A 16,599-nucleotide genomic window follows, 5' to 3' on the forward strand; every position below is an offset into this window, starting at 1 on the left:
GTCTCTGTTTGGCACATCTTACTAGAAAAAGGGGAAAATAAGGGAAGCTGCGAAGGAATTAAAGTGCAGACCAAGGAGTTTTGAAAGGGGGCTCATTGATAAGATTGCAAGGATCTGGAAGATGCAGCCAGACGGAATAATAGACGCCATAGCAGCGAGACGGAATAAAAGACGATATAGAAGCCAGACTGCACCATAAGATGTAATGTAGGCGTATTAAGAAACTGAGAAGAAATAGTCAGTCTAGAATTGTCCTACTTAAAGGTAAGGACAGGGCCTTAATCAGTGATAGGAAAAGTGCCAAGGAGAGCCAGGCAGGATATCTTGAGAATATATCAAACGACACTTAAGCTTTAGGAAATGATGTAGAAAGAAACAAAATATTTCAATTCTTTGGAAGTGAACGAATATTTATTTTGCAAAGAAAAGTTAGAGACAGTGCTAAAAGAATAAAAATAATAAGGCCTCTGGTGCTGATAGAGTGGTACATGAGTTTTTGAAATATGGTGGAGGCGAAGTTAGGGATAAGATAATGAATTCTTCGAATATAATTTTTGAAAAATGGTTAGTACTTAGTGATTTCAGGAAAACTTTATTTAACCCATTAACATGAAAGGTGATAAAAAGTGAGTTTAGTAATTGCAGAGGTATTAGGTAGGTTTCTGTAGGAAGTTCAATGCTTACAATGAGGATACTTGTTAGACTAAGAGATGCTGCAGGTAAAACACTAAGAGAACAACAATGTGGTGTTAGAAAGGCAAGAGGGTATGTTGAAAGGAGGAGGATAGGGAATTGTCCTATTTAAATGTGATGACCAGTGTCTCTAATCTAATTAATTTAAAAAACTTTATCTACAAGACAAGTTTTTCAATGGAAAGTAAAGAGCTCCATGAATGAGCAAAAATAAAGTCAAATAATCTTCCAAGCGTAAAACTACCACAAATCACTATCAATAAAGAAATGAAACTGAAAACGAACAGAAATCGAACAATTTGTGGTAACGAACTGTAAGTAAGGAGCGACCTGGATCAATAGTAACCAAAACTCTAAAAGCCAAAATTTTTATACTAATAGATGCATCAATAGAATCAGACTTTTATGCTGACTTCAAATAAATAAGTTTCATTAAGTTTAGTCTTACCCATCAAAAGTAACGTGCCTGAGAAATTTGCCTTATTTTCGAAAAAAGGGGGAAACAACCCCTAAAAGTCATAGAACTTAAATGAAAATCACACCATCAGATTCAGTGTATCAGATAACCCTATAATACAAGTTTCAAGCTCCTATCTGCAAAAATGTGGAATTTTGTATTTGTTTTGCCAGAAGAAAGATCACACATGCGGGTAATCGTATCGATCCAGTAGTCCTAGAATATCATTAGAGGGCTCATCTGAACGGGAATTAAAAGTTTTAGTGCCCTTTTTAATTGACCAAAAAAATTGGAGGGCAACTTGGCCCCCTCCCACGCTCATTTTTTCCTAAAGTCACCCAATCAAAATTTTGAGATAGCCATTTTGTTCAGCATAGTCGAAAATCTAATAAATATGTCTTTCAGGATGACTTAACTTCCCGGAGGAAGGGCTGCAAGTTATGAACTTTGCCTACTGTTTACATATGGTATTGGTTAATGGGAAGTATACAAACGTTTCTGGAGGGATTTTTTCTGGTTGGGGGCGGGGCCGAGGAGGGCATTACCGGGGGAGGATCTTTCCAAGGAGGGTGTTCCCTTGGGGGAAGGGGCATTTCTATGAAGGGGGCACCGGATTTCCCAGCATTATTTAAAAAACGATCAGAAATTAAATAAAAAAACTTGTGTTTTCAACTGAAAGTAAGGAGCAACATTAAAACTTAAAACAAACAGAAATTATTATGTATATGAGGGGGCTCGAACCCTAGTCAATACCTCACCCTTTACGCTAAAGTTTTTTTTAGTACTTTCAAAAGAGCGAACTATTCTATCCTTTGTGATTCAGGGGTTTGTGATTCAAACAAAATTCGAACTTCAGCGTGGAGAGTGAGGTATTAACTAGGAGTAAACTCCCTAATATACGTAATAAAAACATACAAATATAGAAGTTTGTTACGAAAACTAATTCGTAAGTTACGTCAGAACAAAATTTCGAGAAAGCCATAAAATTAATATGCAAATTGCATTCTAATTATTCATGTACGGTGAGCCAAAATCAAAGCTACATTAATTCAAAAACGTTCAGAAATTATATAAAAAACAAGTTTTTTTTTAACTGAAAGTAAGGAGCGACATTAAAACTTAAAAAGAACAGAAATTATTCCGTATATGAAAGGGGCTGTCCCCTCCTCAACGCCTCGCTCTTTACGCTAAAATTTTTTATTGTTTTAAAAAATAGTTGTGAGAAAGAGTCTAACTTTAGCGTAAAGATCGAGGCGCTGAGGAGGGGACAGCCCCTTTCATATACGGAATAATTTCTCTTCCTTTTAAGTTTTAATGTCGCTCCTTACTTTCAGTTCCAAAAAACTTGTTTTTTCATTTAATTACAATAAATAGTCGAGTCAAACTCAAAACGAGCAAAAATTAACATGAGTAGGGCTGAAAAACCCTATCCATTCTCAAGATCAGAACACAATTTACGCTTTTCTGAAAAACAAAAACAAAACAGACAAATGACCGTGGATTGTCAGTTTAATTGAAATATACTGACATTTCTTTCTTAATGTTTTGATAATTTTTTCATTTATGAGAGTAAGAAAGGCAAGAACATTTCAAACGTATGTTGTTTTTGGCAAGTCCGTATTTTTTTTTCCCCAGTCATTCTCGATATATTGCTGAGGTGTCTTATTGGCAACAATAAACACAATGCCTTTTGATTTATTTTACATTTAGTTTTAAAGCATAATGGGCTAATTACATAATTGTGAGGGGTTGACTTGCCTAATATCCCTAAAGACATAGTTGCTGACAGTTCTACTATGGTGAATAAAATGGCTGTTTCAAAATTTTGACTGGATGTGCTTGGAAAATGAATGGGCTTGAGAGAAGGGCTGCTTGCCTCTAATCTCTTGTTACTCCTAAAATGGGCACCAGACACTCGCGCTGAAATTGGAGTGCAAGGGGGAGAACTTCCCACTTCATATAACTAGTGAAAACATCTTAAAGAAGAAAAACAAAGTGAAAACATCCTAAATAAATTCTGTTTTCAGTAAAGTGCAAATTATATTCTGGTCTTGAGAAGGTATGGGGTTGTTAGCCCTACTCATGTTACTTTTTGCTCGTTTTGAGTTTGATTTGGTTACTTATTGTGTGATTTAAATAAACAAAATGCGTTTAAAATGTTTTAGTTTTTTTAACCTTAATAAATTAAAAATTATTAAGACTTTAAGGAATATATGTATATATATATATATATATATATATATATATATATATATATATATATATATATATATATATATATATATATATATATATATATATATATATATATATATATATATATATATATATATATTTTTATATATATATATATATATATATATATATATATATATATATATGTATATATATATATATATATATATATATATATATATATATATATATATATATATATATATATATATATATATATATATATATATATATATATATATATATATATATATATATATCAGTATATGTATACTAAACTGACAATCCACTGCCATTTTCTTTTTTTAGTAAAGTGCAAATTATGTTCTGGTCTTGAGAAGGCATGGGGATTGTCAAAGACATAATTTCCAAACCTTCCAACTACACTGAACAAAATGGCTGTCTCAAAATTTTGATTAGATGTGTTTTAGGAATTGATGGGTGTGGGGAGGGGTTTGTTGCCCTCCAATCATTTTTTACTAATAAAAAGGTTATAGCCCTTTCAATTTCCAATCGAATGAGTCTTTTTCGAAGTTTCTACGACAACAAATAGGCCGTCTAAAAAGTTCTATCGGATGCATTTCTGGAAAATACGAGGTTTGAGGGGGTTATCCATCCTCCGATCACTGTGAATCTTGAAAATAGCACTAGAACTTCTGATTACCAATCCAACGAGCCAATTTCAAGTTCAAGTTCCATTTATTTCCATAAATAACAATAACAAAAACAATATCCCAAAGGGCCCGTTATTTGGGAAACGACACAAAATAAATGACTAATATTAAGACTTGGCATAAAAAATACTAAACAATGTCTAATTTATAAATCTATAAGGAAAAGAAGTCAACTCACCGACAGTCTACACTAAACAGCGACCCTCCTATCACCCGACAAAAAATAAAAAAAAAAAGAAATTATCTAAAGCATCGAGGATCCAACGTCAAAAAAAAAACAACAAAAACACCCCCCCCAACAAAAAACAAAAAAAAAAAAACCATAAAAAAACTAAAAATTATTTAATATTTACCTTTAATAAGAAACTTTTCATCTGTCTTTTAAAGGAGCCAATTGTTCGTGACTGACGAATCTCAGCAGGAACCAAGTTCCAAGCACGTCCCACAGTCACGACCAGACCAAAGTCTGAACGAACCGAGGGATTAGCCGGAATCATCACATCCTCCCAGTTTCAAACTTCGTACAAATTTACTTCCCCTACTAGCTTAAGTAGCCCAGAAAAACAACATGGGAGATCTCCGCGGAAAAACTGATTTGCCAACAAAGATAGAGATATAACGTAAATATGTTTAATCTTAAGGAGATCAATAAGAGTGTGTGTAGTTGACTAGAGAGCTTTTACCACTTTCTCATAGACAACGTAAACAGGAGCAAGTACAAAAAGGAATGTAGACATCCACACGGACGAACAATAACGTATATATGGTAATATGAGTGAGAAAGATAAAAGACGGAGTATAGGAAAAGGAAATAAACGCTTTAATTTACGGATGATTCAAGTCCACGGAAAATTTTCACTCTTATTACTTGAAAGTGCAACTTAAACAATAAATTTTCAGCCAAAGAGACTCCCATGAATCACACCTATCGATCCCGGGGTCGACTTACGGAGCCTCTTGGTGTGAGATGTTCAATAATTCTGGGGCAGCTCACACCTGTACGGGAAAAAATAAGAAGGTACGACTTTTTTACATTTAAAGCTAGTTGATTTATGTCAAACCAATTACTCATCCGGAGCTGCAGCACCTAGAGTATTGTCATTTGCAAATGCTACCAGTTCTTCTCGACTATCAGATGTGGACACCGACATAGTCTGAGAGTGACATTTGTGACACAATCCATAGCATACATCGGGAATTGGGGTGTTAAGAAGTCGGTAGAGGTCGTTCACATATATCAGGCAGAGGGTTGGCCCAAGAATAGAACCTTGGGGTACTCCGTATTCAATTGGAACTTCCTTGTCTGTATTTTCCATGGCAATAGATCTGTCAGTAAGGTATGAATAGAACCAAGACAATGCTTCCCCACGCACACTGTGATGAGAAAGTTTACCAATGAGGATCTTGTGTGTAAGGCTGTCAAAAGCTTTCTTTACATCAAAAAAATGGCTGCAGGAATAAGATTAGAATCTAAAGATTGTCGTATAAACTGGAGAAGTTCATTACAAGCATGTTCAGTAGAATACTTTGCGCGAAACCCAAACTGATGTTGATAGAAAAAAAATTTTGCTTTAAGAAATATCACCAGATGTTTGAGCATTGGCCTTTCAAATATCTTAGAGAACACTGAAAAAAGAGAGATTGGTCTATAGTTCCCAGGATCCTCACGGTCACCTCCTTTAAAGAGAGCTATCACACGAGACAATTTAAGACGTTGAGGAAATACTCCTAGTTGAAATGACCTATTAATCAAATGGTAAAGTGGGGTGATAATCGATGGAAGGATATGTTTGATTACTTTAGCAGAAATTTCAAAACCTGTTGAAGAATTCTTTAAAGACAAAACAATATTTGTAATTTCCTGCACCGTAACGTCCTCAAGAACCATTAATTTCAAGCACGGGGGGGGGCCTAGGAACTGCTTCCAAGTCTGTAACACCGAGCAGTGGTAAACGCTATTAGCAGTTGATTTCCCTATCTCCGCAAAGAATTTGTTCATTTGATGTCGTACTTGCCCTTTTTCTGTGATAAGGTGATCGTTTACCATAAGAGACTTAGGGAGACCTTCTAGTTTTTTGGATGGCCGACTAACTTCCCTAATCACGTCCCATGTCTTCTTTATATTTTTACCGCAATCAACAAATCTCTTTGTAAAATATACTGTTTTAGCTCTCCGAATAATTGATTTTAGCATATTACGGTACAACTTAAACGCTTCTAATTTAGCATCACTTGGTCTGTTTTTGTACTATTTCCATAGGTTCTGCTTTTTATTTATTGACTTGAGGACTCCCCACGTTAAACAGGGAGCTATGGGTGTTGATGTTTTTGATCGAAGATTCCTTAAAGGAGCTTTTAGACAAAAAACGATTAATTTGTCCTTAACAGTGTCATAAAACTGGCCAAATATATCGTTATAATTGCCCAAATTAATATTATCTGGTAATGAAAAGTCCCATGAAGATGTACTCAGATCTTCTTTCAGTCTATCCCCCTCCAAAGTTTATACGATCACCCTTCCTATATTTTTACTGTATGCCCACAGGGCATAACTTACCTTGCCCTTACGACTGTAGGGGGGGAGGGTGTCATCCTAGAAGACATAATTTCAGGTCCTTTCAATTACGTTGAACAAAATAGCTATCTCAAACTTTTTATTGAATGTGTTTGGGGAAATGGTGGGTGTGGGAGGGGGCTTGGTTGCCCTCCAGTCACTTTCAACTATTATAAAGGGAACTAGCCCTTTAAATTTCCAATCGAATGAACAATTTTGGAAGTTTCTACGACAACAAATGGTCATCTCAAAATTTCTATCAGATGTATTTCCAATCCAATGGAGTCCATTGGTATTACCAATCCAATGAGCCCCCTCTGAAGTTTATACGATCACCCTCTCTGTAAAAACCTTATATGCCCCCAGGGCATAACTTACAACCCTTGCCCTGTGGGTTTTAGGGGGATTGTCATCAAATTTGCCCCTTCCAAAGTCTATACGATCTCCCTTTCTATATATGCCTTACATACTCCCAGGGTATAATTTACAACCCTTAACCTGGGGGTTGTGGGGGATTGTCATCCTCAAAGACATAATATCCGGACCTTTCAATTACGTTGAACAAATGGCTATCTCAAAATTTTTATTAGATGTGTTTGGGGAAATGGTGGGCGTTGGAGGGGGGTTAGTGGCGCCCTCCAATGACTTTCAACTATTAAAAACGGTACTGGTTCTTTCACATTCTAATCAAATGAGCTGTTTTTGAAGTTTCTTTGACAACAAATGGCCATCTCAAAATTTCTATCAGATGAATTTTGAGAAAATGCGAGGTGTGGGGGGGGGTATCAACCCTCTGATCATTTGTAATCTTAAAAAGGGCAATATAAATTCTGATTACCAATCTAATGAGCCTCCTCCAACGTTTATACGATCACCCTTCCTATATATACCTTACATGCCCCCAGGGCATAAGTTACAACCATTGCCCTGGGGGCTGTTGGTGTCGTCTTCAAAAACATAATTTCCGGACCTTTCAATTACGTTGAACAAAATACCTGTCTCAAAACTTTGATTGGATGTGTTTGGGGAATGGTGGGTGTAGGAGGGGGGTTACTTGCCCTCCAATCACTTTCAATTGTTAAAAAGGACACTGGCCATTTCAATTTCTAATTGAAAGAGCTCTTTTCGAAATTTCTACGACAACGTTCCTATAAAAACCTTATATGCCCCAGGGCATAAATTACAACCCTTGCCCTGAGGGCTTTGGGGGAGTGTCCTCAAGGAAATAATTTCTGGATCTTTCAACTATGTTGAACAAAATAGATAACAAATGGAAACCTCTCAAAATTTCTATCTGTTGTATTTCAGGAAAATTTGAGGTGTGGGGGGGATCCACCCTGCGATCACTCAGAATATTAAAAAGGGCACTAGAATTTCTGATTACCAATCCAATGAGCCCCCTCTGAAGTTTATACGATCATCCTCTCTGTATATACCTTATATGCCCCCAGGGCTTAACTTTCAACCCTTGCCCTGTGGGTTGTAAGGGGATTGTCATTCAATTTGCCCCTTCCAAAGTTTATACGATCTCCCTTTCTACATATATCTTATATGCCCCCAGCAACGTTTCTATAAGAACCTTATATGCCCTTGGGCATAAATTACAACCCTTGCCCTGAGGGCTGTGGGGGAGGGTCATCCTCAAAGACATAATTTCCGGATGTTTCAACTATGTTTAACAAAATAGATAACAAATGGAAACCTCTCAAACTTTCCATCAGATGTATTTCGGGAAAATATGAGGTGTGGTGGGGGGGGCATCCACCCTCCGATCACTCAGAATCTTAAAAAGGACACTAGAATTTCTGATTACCAATCCAATGAGCCCGTTTTGAAGTTTATACGATCACCCTCTCTGTATATACCTTATATGCCCCCAGGGCATTATTTACAACCCTTGCCCTGTGGGTTGTAGGGGGATTGTCAACCTCAAAGACATAATTTTCGGTCCTTTCAATTACGTTGAACAAAAGGGCTATCTCAAAATTTTGATTGGATGTGTTTGGGGAAATAGTGGGTGTGGGAGGGGGCTTTGTTGCCCTCCACTCACTTTCGACTATTAAAAAGGGAACTAGCCCTTTAAATTTCCAATCGAATGAACTGTTTTCGAAGTTTCTACGACAACTAATGGTCATCTCAAAATTTCTATCAGATACATTTCGGGAAAATACGAGGTGTGGGGGACATCCACCGTCCGATCGCTTTGAATCTTAAAAAGGGCACTAGAATTTATGTTTACGAATCCAATGAGACCCCTCCAAAGTTTGTACGATCACCCCTTTTATATATACCTTATATGCCACAGGGCCTAAATTATAACTCTTGCCCTGAGGGCTGTGGGGGAGGGATTGTCATCCTCAAAGACATAATTTCCGGAACTTCAATTACGTTGAAAAAAATCGCTATCTAAAAAGTTTTATTGGATGTGTTTGGGGAAATGATGGGCGTGGGAGAGGGTTAGTTGCCCTCCAATCACTGATGAATATTAAAAAGGGCACTGGCCCTTTCAATTGAATGATCTGTGTTCGAAGTTTCTACGACAACAAATGGCCACCTCAAAATTTCTACCAGATGCATTTTGGGAAAATACGAGGTGTGTGTGGGGGGAATATCCACCCTCCAATCACTCTTAATCTTAAGAAGGGCACTAGAACTTATGATTACCAATCCAATGAGCCCCCTCTGAAGTTTATAAGATCACCCTTTCTATGTCTACCTTAAATGCCCCTAGAGTATAACTTACAACCCTTGCCCTGAGGGCTCTGGGGAGGATGTCATCCTAAAAAACATAATTTCCGGATCTTTTATCTTCGTTGAACAAAATAGCCCTCTCAAAATTGTTATTGGATGTGTTTTGGGAAATGGTGGTCGTGGGAGGGGGGTTAGTTGCCCTCCAATCCCTCTTGACTATTAGAAAAGGCACTAGCCTTTTCAATTTCCAATAGAATGATTTGTTTTCGAAGTCTCTATGACCAACAAATGGCCATCTCAAAATTTCTATCAGATGCATTTTGGGAAAATATAAAGCGTGGTGGGGGGGCATCCACCCTTTGATCACTCTGAATCTTAAAAACGGCACTAGAACTTGTGATTACCAATCTAATGATCCCCTTCCGAAGTTTAAACGATCACCTCTTTGTATATACCTTATATGCCCCCAGGGCATAGCTTACAACCCTTGCCCTGTGGGTTGTAGGGGGATTCATCCTCAAAGACATAATTTATAACCAGCCCTTTCAATTTTCGATTGAATGAGCTCTTTTTGAAGTTTCTACGACAACACACAGCCCTATCAAAGTTTCTATCAGATGCATTTCGGGAAAATACCAGGTATGGGGGGGGATATCCACGCTTCGATCACTCTGAATCTTAAAAAGGGCACTAGAACCTCTGATTTCCAATCAAATAGGCCCATTCCGGAGTTTTTACGATCACCCTTTCTATATATACCTTATCTTCCCCAAGGGCTTAACCTATAACCCTTGCCCTGAGGGCTGTGGGGAGTTGCCATCCTCAAACACATAATTTTTGGACCTTTCAATCACGTTGAACAAAATAGCTATCTCAAAATTTAGAATGGATGTGTTTGGCGAAAATACGGGAAAATACGAGATGTGTGAGGGGAAGAGGGTATCCACCCTCCGATCACTCTGAATCTCAAAAAGAGCACTAAAACTTTTGATTACCAGTCCAATGAACCCCCTCCGAAGTTTATACGATCGCCCTTTCTATATAAACCTTAAATGCCCCAAGGGCATGACTTACAACCCTTCCCCTGAGGGCTGTGGGGAGGTCATCCTCAAAGACATAATTTCAGCATCTTTTAACTACGTTGAACACAATGGATCTCTCAAAATTTTTATTGAATGTGTTTGAGGAAATAGTGGGCGTGGGAGTGGGTTAGTTGCCCTCCAATCACTTTCGAATATTAAAAATGGCACTAGCCCTTTCAATTTCCAATCGAATGAGCCCTTTTCGAAGTTTCTACGACAATTCATTTGATACGAAGTGCCCTAGTCTAAACCAAAAAACCAAAAAATATATAAATAATGCATTGTGCCCACATCGCTCTTTACTTAGGCAGTACTATCGCGCTTCCTATGATAGGGAAAGTGCTGAGGAGAGATGGCATGACATTTTGAATGTTTAATAAACGTGATGAAGTCTTAGGAAATGACTTAGAAAAAAAAAGTAATTCAATACTTTGGAAGTAAAGGAATATTTATTTTAAAAGGAGAAGTTTGAGACAGTGCTAAAAGGATTAAAAATAATAAGAGCTCAGGTGCTGATAGAGCTCTAAATTAGTTCTTGAAATATGAAGGGGGGGGGGGGGATTTAAAAATAAGATACTGGAGATTATAAATAGCTTTTGAAGAAGGGAAAGTAACTAGTGATTTTAGGAAAACTTTAGTTAACCCCTTAATAAGATAAAAAAACAAGTTTTTTTCAACTGAAAGTAAGGAGCAACATTAAAACTTAAAACGAACAAAAAGTATTACGTATGTGAGGGGGGTTGATTCATCGTAGATACCTTGCTCTTTGCTATAAAGTTCGAATTTTGTCCCAGTTCTATGACTGAGTTCTTTGAACCAGTTTGAATGACTCCTGAATCACAAAGGCCGGTTGATTAAAATAAAAAGCTCTTAACAGTTTTAAAAACAATTTTAGCGTAAATATCGAGGTATTGACGAGGCATCAACCCCCTCATATACGTAATAATTTCTATACGTTTTGAGTTTTAATGTTGCTATTTACTCTCAGTGGAAAGAAAAACTTATTTTTTTTATTTAATTTCTGATCGTTTCTTTTTAAATAATACTGGGAAATCCGGTTTTCCGTCTATAAAAAATTCCACTCCCCCATGAAAAATACCTCCATGGAAAGATCCTCTAACGTAACGATCCACCTTCCACCAGAAAAATCTCCCCTGAAAACGTCTGTATATTTTTCAATAACCAATACTACATGTAAACAAGGGGCAAAGTTTATAACTTGCAGCTCTTCCCCCGGGGACTCTGGGAGGTTAGGTCATCCTTAAGGTCATAGTTATTAGATTGAAAAAAAAAAACAAATAAACACGCATCCATGATGTTTCTTCTGACAAAAAATGCAAAACTCTTCATTTTTGTACATAGGGGCTTGAAACCTCTACAGTAGGGTTCTCAGGTATGCTGAGTCTGATGGTTGGATTTTCATCAAGATCACTTGATGTTTTTGGGGTGTCTCCCCTGACGATAGGACGGGGGGGGGGGAGGAATTTAAGAATAAGATACTGGAGATCATTAATAGCTTTTGAAGAAGGGAAAGTAACTAATGATTTTAGGAAAACTTCAGTTAACCCCTTAATAAGATTAAAAGAAAACAAGTTTTTTTCAACTGAAAGTAAGGAGCAACATTAAAACTTAAAACGAACAAAAAGTATTACATATGTGAGGGGGGTCGTCCCATTGTCAATACCTTGCTCTTTACGTTAGAGTTCGAATTTTGTCCCAGTTCTTTGACTGAGTTCTTTGACCCAGTTTGAATGACTCCTGAATCACAAATGCCGGTTGATTAAAATAAAAAGCTCTTAACAGTTTTAATAACAATTTTAGCGTAAAGAGCGAGGTATTGACGAGGCATCAACCCCCTCATATACGTAGTAATTTCTGTTCGTTTTAAGTTTTATTGTTGCTTTTTACTCTCAGTGGAAAAAAACTTGTTTTTTATTTAATTTCTGATCTTTTTTTTTAAATAATGCTGGGAAATCCGGCTATCCGTCCATTTAAAAATCCATTCCCCCATGAAAAATACCTCCATGGAAATATCCTCTCACGTAACCCCCCCCCCCCCCTTCCACCAGAAAAATCTCCCCTGAAAACGTCTGTATATTTTTCAATAACCAATACTACATGTAAACAATGGGCAAAGTTCATAACTTGCAGCTCTTCCCCCGGGGACTCTGGGAGGTTAAGTTATCCTTAAGGTCATAAATATTAGATTTTTTCGACTATTCTGAAAAAATTGTTATCTCAAAATTTTGATTGGGTGACTTCGGGGAAAAATTAGCGTATTGGGGGGGGGGGACTATCTACCCTCCAATATTTTTGGTCATTAAAAAGGGCAGTAGAACTTCTGATTTCCGATCAAATGAGCCTTCTCCCGATCTTTTTCGATCACTGGTTAAATATGATCATCCCTGGGGAAAACAAAACAAATAAACACGCATCCGTGATCTTTCTTCTGACAAAAAATGTAAAACTCTGCATTTTTGTACATAGGAGCTTGAAACCTCTACAGTAGGGTTCTCAGGTATGCTGAGTCTGATGGTTTGATTTTCATCAAGATCAATTGATGTTTTGGGGGTGTCTCCCTTCTTTTCCAAAAATTTGACAAAAATTCTCAGGCTAACTTTTGCCTGACTTTTGATGGTTACAGTAAAATTTTATGAATTTTATATATTTTGAATAAGCATCAAAATTCGATTCTTTTGATGTATCTATTGTTATTAAGAATCTGTTTCTTAGGGTTTTGGTTGCCATTGAGCCGTATCGCTCCTTGCTTACTGTTCGTTACTACAAACTGTTTGAAAGGTGGTAAAAAGTGAGTTTGGTAATTGCAGAAGGCATTGGCTATATTTTTGTAGGAAGTAAATTACTTACAATGATGATACTATTTAGACTAATAGTTGATGTAGGTAAAGTTCTAAGATAAAAACAGCGTAGTGTTAGGAGGATATGTTGATCAATTTTTCATTTTTGCAATAATAAATGAGAAATTCCTAATCCATTAGACCCCTTTAGTTTTCAGTTTTTTAGATTATGAACAGGCATTTGATTCAGCTCATATAGAAACTCTAGAGAAAAAGAAAGCTTTAAAAAAAAAGACAAAAGAGAAGAATTCGGAGATGATGAACAGAATTATTCCTCGTCGTAGACCAAAGATAACCATGGTTAAGTGCGTAACATGAAGGACAACCTTTCGTGTACTGTATGGTATGACTAATGAACACACTAGTATACACAAGATAATATTGGTGATGTTAAGGGAGGAAGTGAGGTTGGTATGTCTGGTGCTGAATCACGACTTAATAAGGATTGAATCTTATTCTCTTTTGTATTCCCTCTTATTCCCGGATTATCTTGATGGACTTTTTCTAATGGAACATCGTTTGATTATGGCCCTAAAACTGTAGTAAGCGTTCCCCTTAGGGGTATGAAAAAATTTTTAGGGGGTAAGCGGCCTGCCGACAAAAAGATAAAACAGTCCTTTAACTCTAGGACTGGGAATTTTATTTATATTTTAGCTAGAGTTTACTTAGTACCGATAACTGAGAAGGGGCACCTAAAATATTTTCTGGGTTAAAAGGGGTACGGTGTCTAAATTAGTTTGAGAACCACTGGTCTAAGATATTATCTTTAAGGACTATGTCTATCAAACAGATACCTAAAACTCCCCGAGTCTTAGATTCTCCATATAATTTGAGTGCATTCAGGTAAAAAATGTAAGTGAGATATGTGAATTTGTGAAGGTTTTGAGAGCACAGGGCGCAGGAATACGCTTGAAAAAAATATTATGATTTAAAATGGCTTAAAAAATGAATAAATAAGGGTGAAAAGGTGATTTATGGTAACAAGAGAGCCCATCAAGTTAATAGCTGTCTTGGTAGTATTAGAGGCAACGCTATAGCGTTGCCTATAGTAAAGGCCATACGGCTCCAATGTTTCAATATTATTTTTTTTTCCCAGAGGCACTTCATATGGAAGGGGTCGGTACATAAACTTCGAAGGGGGGCTCATTCGAGTGCAAATCGAGAGTTCTAGGGCCCTTTTTAAGAGTCAAAAATGATCTGAAGGAAACAATCCCCCCAAGCCTTTTTTCCCAAATACAACTGATAAAATTTTGAGATAGCCATTTTGTTCAGAATAGTTCAAAGACCATATAACAAAACTCTGTTGTCAACACAACCCCCCAGGGCCTGGGGCAGGCGTTGTAAGTTATACCCTGGGGGCATATATGGTTCTTATGGAAGGAATGCTCGTATAGACTTCAGAAAGGGCTCATTTGATTGGAAATTGAAAGTTCTAGTTCACTTTTTAAAAGTAAAAGAGATCAAAGGGTAACCACCCCCACGCGCTTTATTCCCAAATGCATCCGATAAAAATTTTGAGATAGCTATTTTGTTATAAATAGTTCAAAGATCATATAACAAAACTCCGGTGTCGACAAAACCTCCCAGGACCTGGGGACAGGCGTTGTACGTTATGCCCTGGGGGCATGTTTGGTTCTTATGGAAGGAATGCTCGTATAAACTTCAGAGAGGGCTCATTTGATTGGAAATTGAAAGTTCTAGTTCACATTATAAGAGTCAAAAAAGACCGGAGGGTATCCCCCATACCCTTTTTCCCAAATGCCTCCGATAAAAATTTTGAGATAGCCATTTTGTTAAAAATAGTTCAAAGATCATATAACAGAAAATCTGGTGTTAACCAAACCCCGCAGGGGCCGGGGGTCAGATGTTGTAAGTTATGCCCTGGGGGCATATATAGTTCGTATGGAAGGGACGCTTGTACAAACTTCAAAGAGGGCTCATTTGATTGGAAATTGAAAGTTCTAGTTCACTTTTTAAGAGTCAAAAGAGATCGAAGGGCAACTAGCTCCACGCCCTTTTTTCCTCAAACCGATCCTATAAGAACTTTGAGATAGCCATTTTTGTTTAAATAGTTCAAAGATCATATAACAAAAACTCCAGGGTCAACACAACCCCCCAGGGCCCGAGGGCAGGCGTTGTAAGTTATGGCCTGGGGGCATGTAGGGTTCTTATAGAAGAGATTCTCGTAGAATAATTCAGAGAGGGCTCATTTGATTGGAAATTGAAAGCCCTAGTTCAGTTTTTAGATTCAAAAGAAATTGGAGGGCAACTAGCCCCCCCCCCCCCCACGCCCCTTTTTCTCCAATTGCATGCAATAACAATTTTGAGACAGCCATTTTGTTATAAATAGTTGAAAAGTCAGATAAAACTCTAGCGTCAACACAACCTACCAGGGCCCGGGGGCAGGTGCTGTAAATTATGCCCTGGGGGCACATATGGTTCTTATGAAAGGGGTGCTCGCATAAACTTCAGAGAGGGTTTATTTGATTGGAAATTGAAAGTTCGAGTTTACTTTTCATAAGTCAAAATTGATCAGAGGGAAGCTAGCCCCCCACCCTCCCCCCCCAAATGTGGAGGGGGGGGGGTATATAATTTTTTTTCCCAGAGGCACTTCACATGGAAGAGGTCGTTGTATAAACTTTAAGGGGGAATAATTCGATTGGAAATCGAGAATTCTAGTGCCCTTTATAAGAGTCAAAAGTAATCGGAGGGCAACTAGCTCCCTCCCCCGCACACCCCTTTCCCCCCCAAACATATCGACACAGCCCCACATGGCACAAGGGTAGGCAATGTAAGCTATGCCCTGGGGGCATATAAGGTTCTTATGGAAGACATGCTCGTATAAACTTCAAAGAGGGCTCTTTTGATTGGAAATTGAAAGTTCTAGTTCTCTTTTTATGAGTCAAAAGTGATCAGAGGGAAGCTAGCCCCCCACCCTTTCCCCCCCAAATGCATCAGGTCATTTTTTCCCCAGAGGCAGTTCATATGGAAGGGGTGGTTGTATAAACTTCAAGGGGGAATAATTCGATTGGAAATCGAGTGTTCTAGTGCCCTTTATAAGAGTCAAAATTAATTGGAGGTTAACTAGCCCCCTCACCCTCACGCCCTTTCCCCCCAAATACATCGACACAGCCCCACATGGCCCAAGGGCAGGCTTCGTAAGCTATGCCCTGGGGGTATAAAAGGTTCTTATGGAAGAGATGCTCGTATAAACTTCAAAGAGGGCTCTTTTGATTTGAAATTGAAAGTTCTAGTTCACTTTTTTTAAGTCAAAAGTGATCAGACGGAAGCTAGCCCCCGCCCTTTTCTCCCCCAAATGCATCAGATAAAAATTTTGAGATAGACATTTGGTTAA

The sequence above is a fragment of the Artemia sp. Qi Xiang Cuo genome, chromosome 6 (genome assembly GCF_049724085.1).
Source record: "Artemia sp. Qi Xiang Cuo chromosome 6, ASM4972408v1, whole genome shotgun sequence".
NCBI classification, from domain to species: domain Eukaryota; kingdom Metazoa; phylum Arthropoda; class Branchiopoda; order Anostraca; family Artemiidae; genus Artemia; species Artemia sp. Qi Xiang Cuo.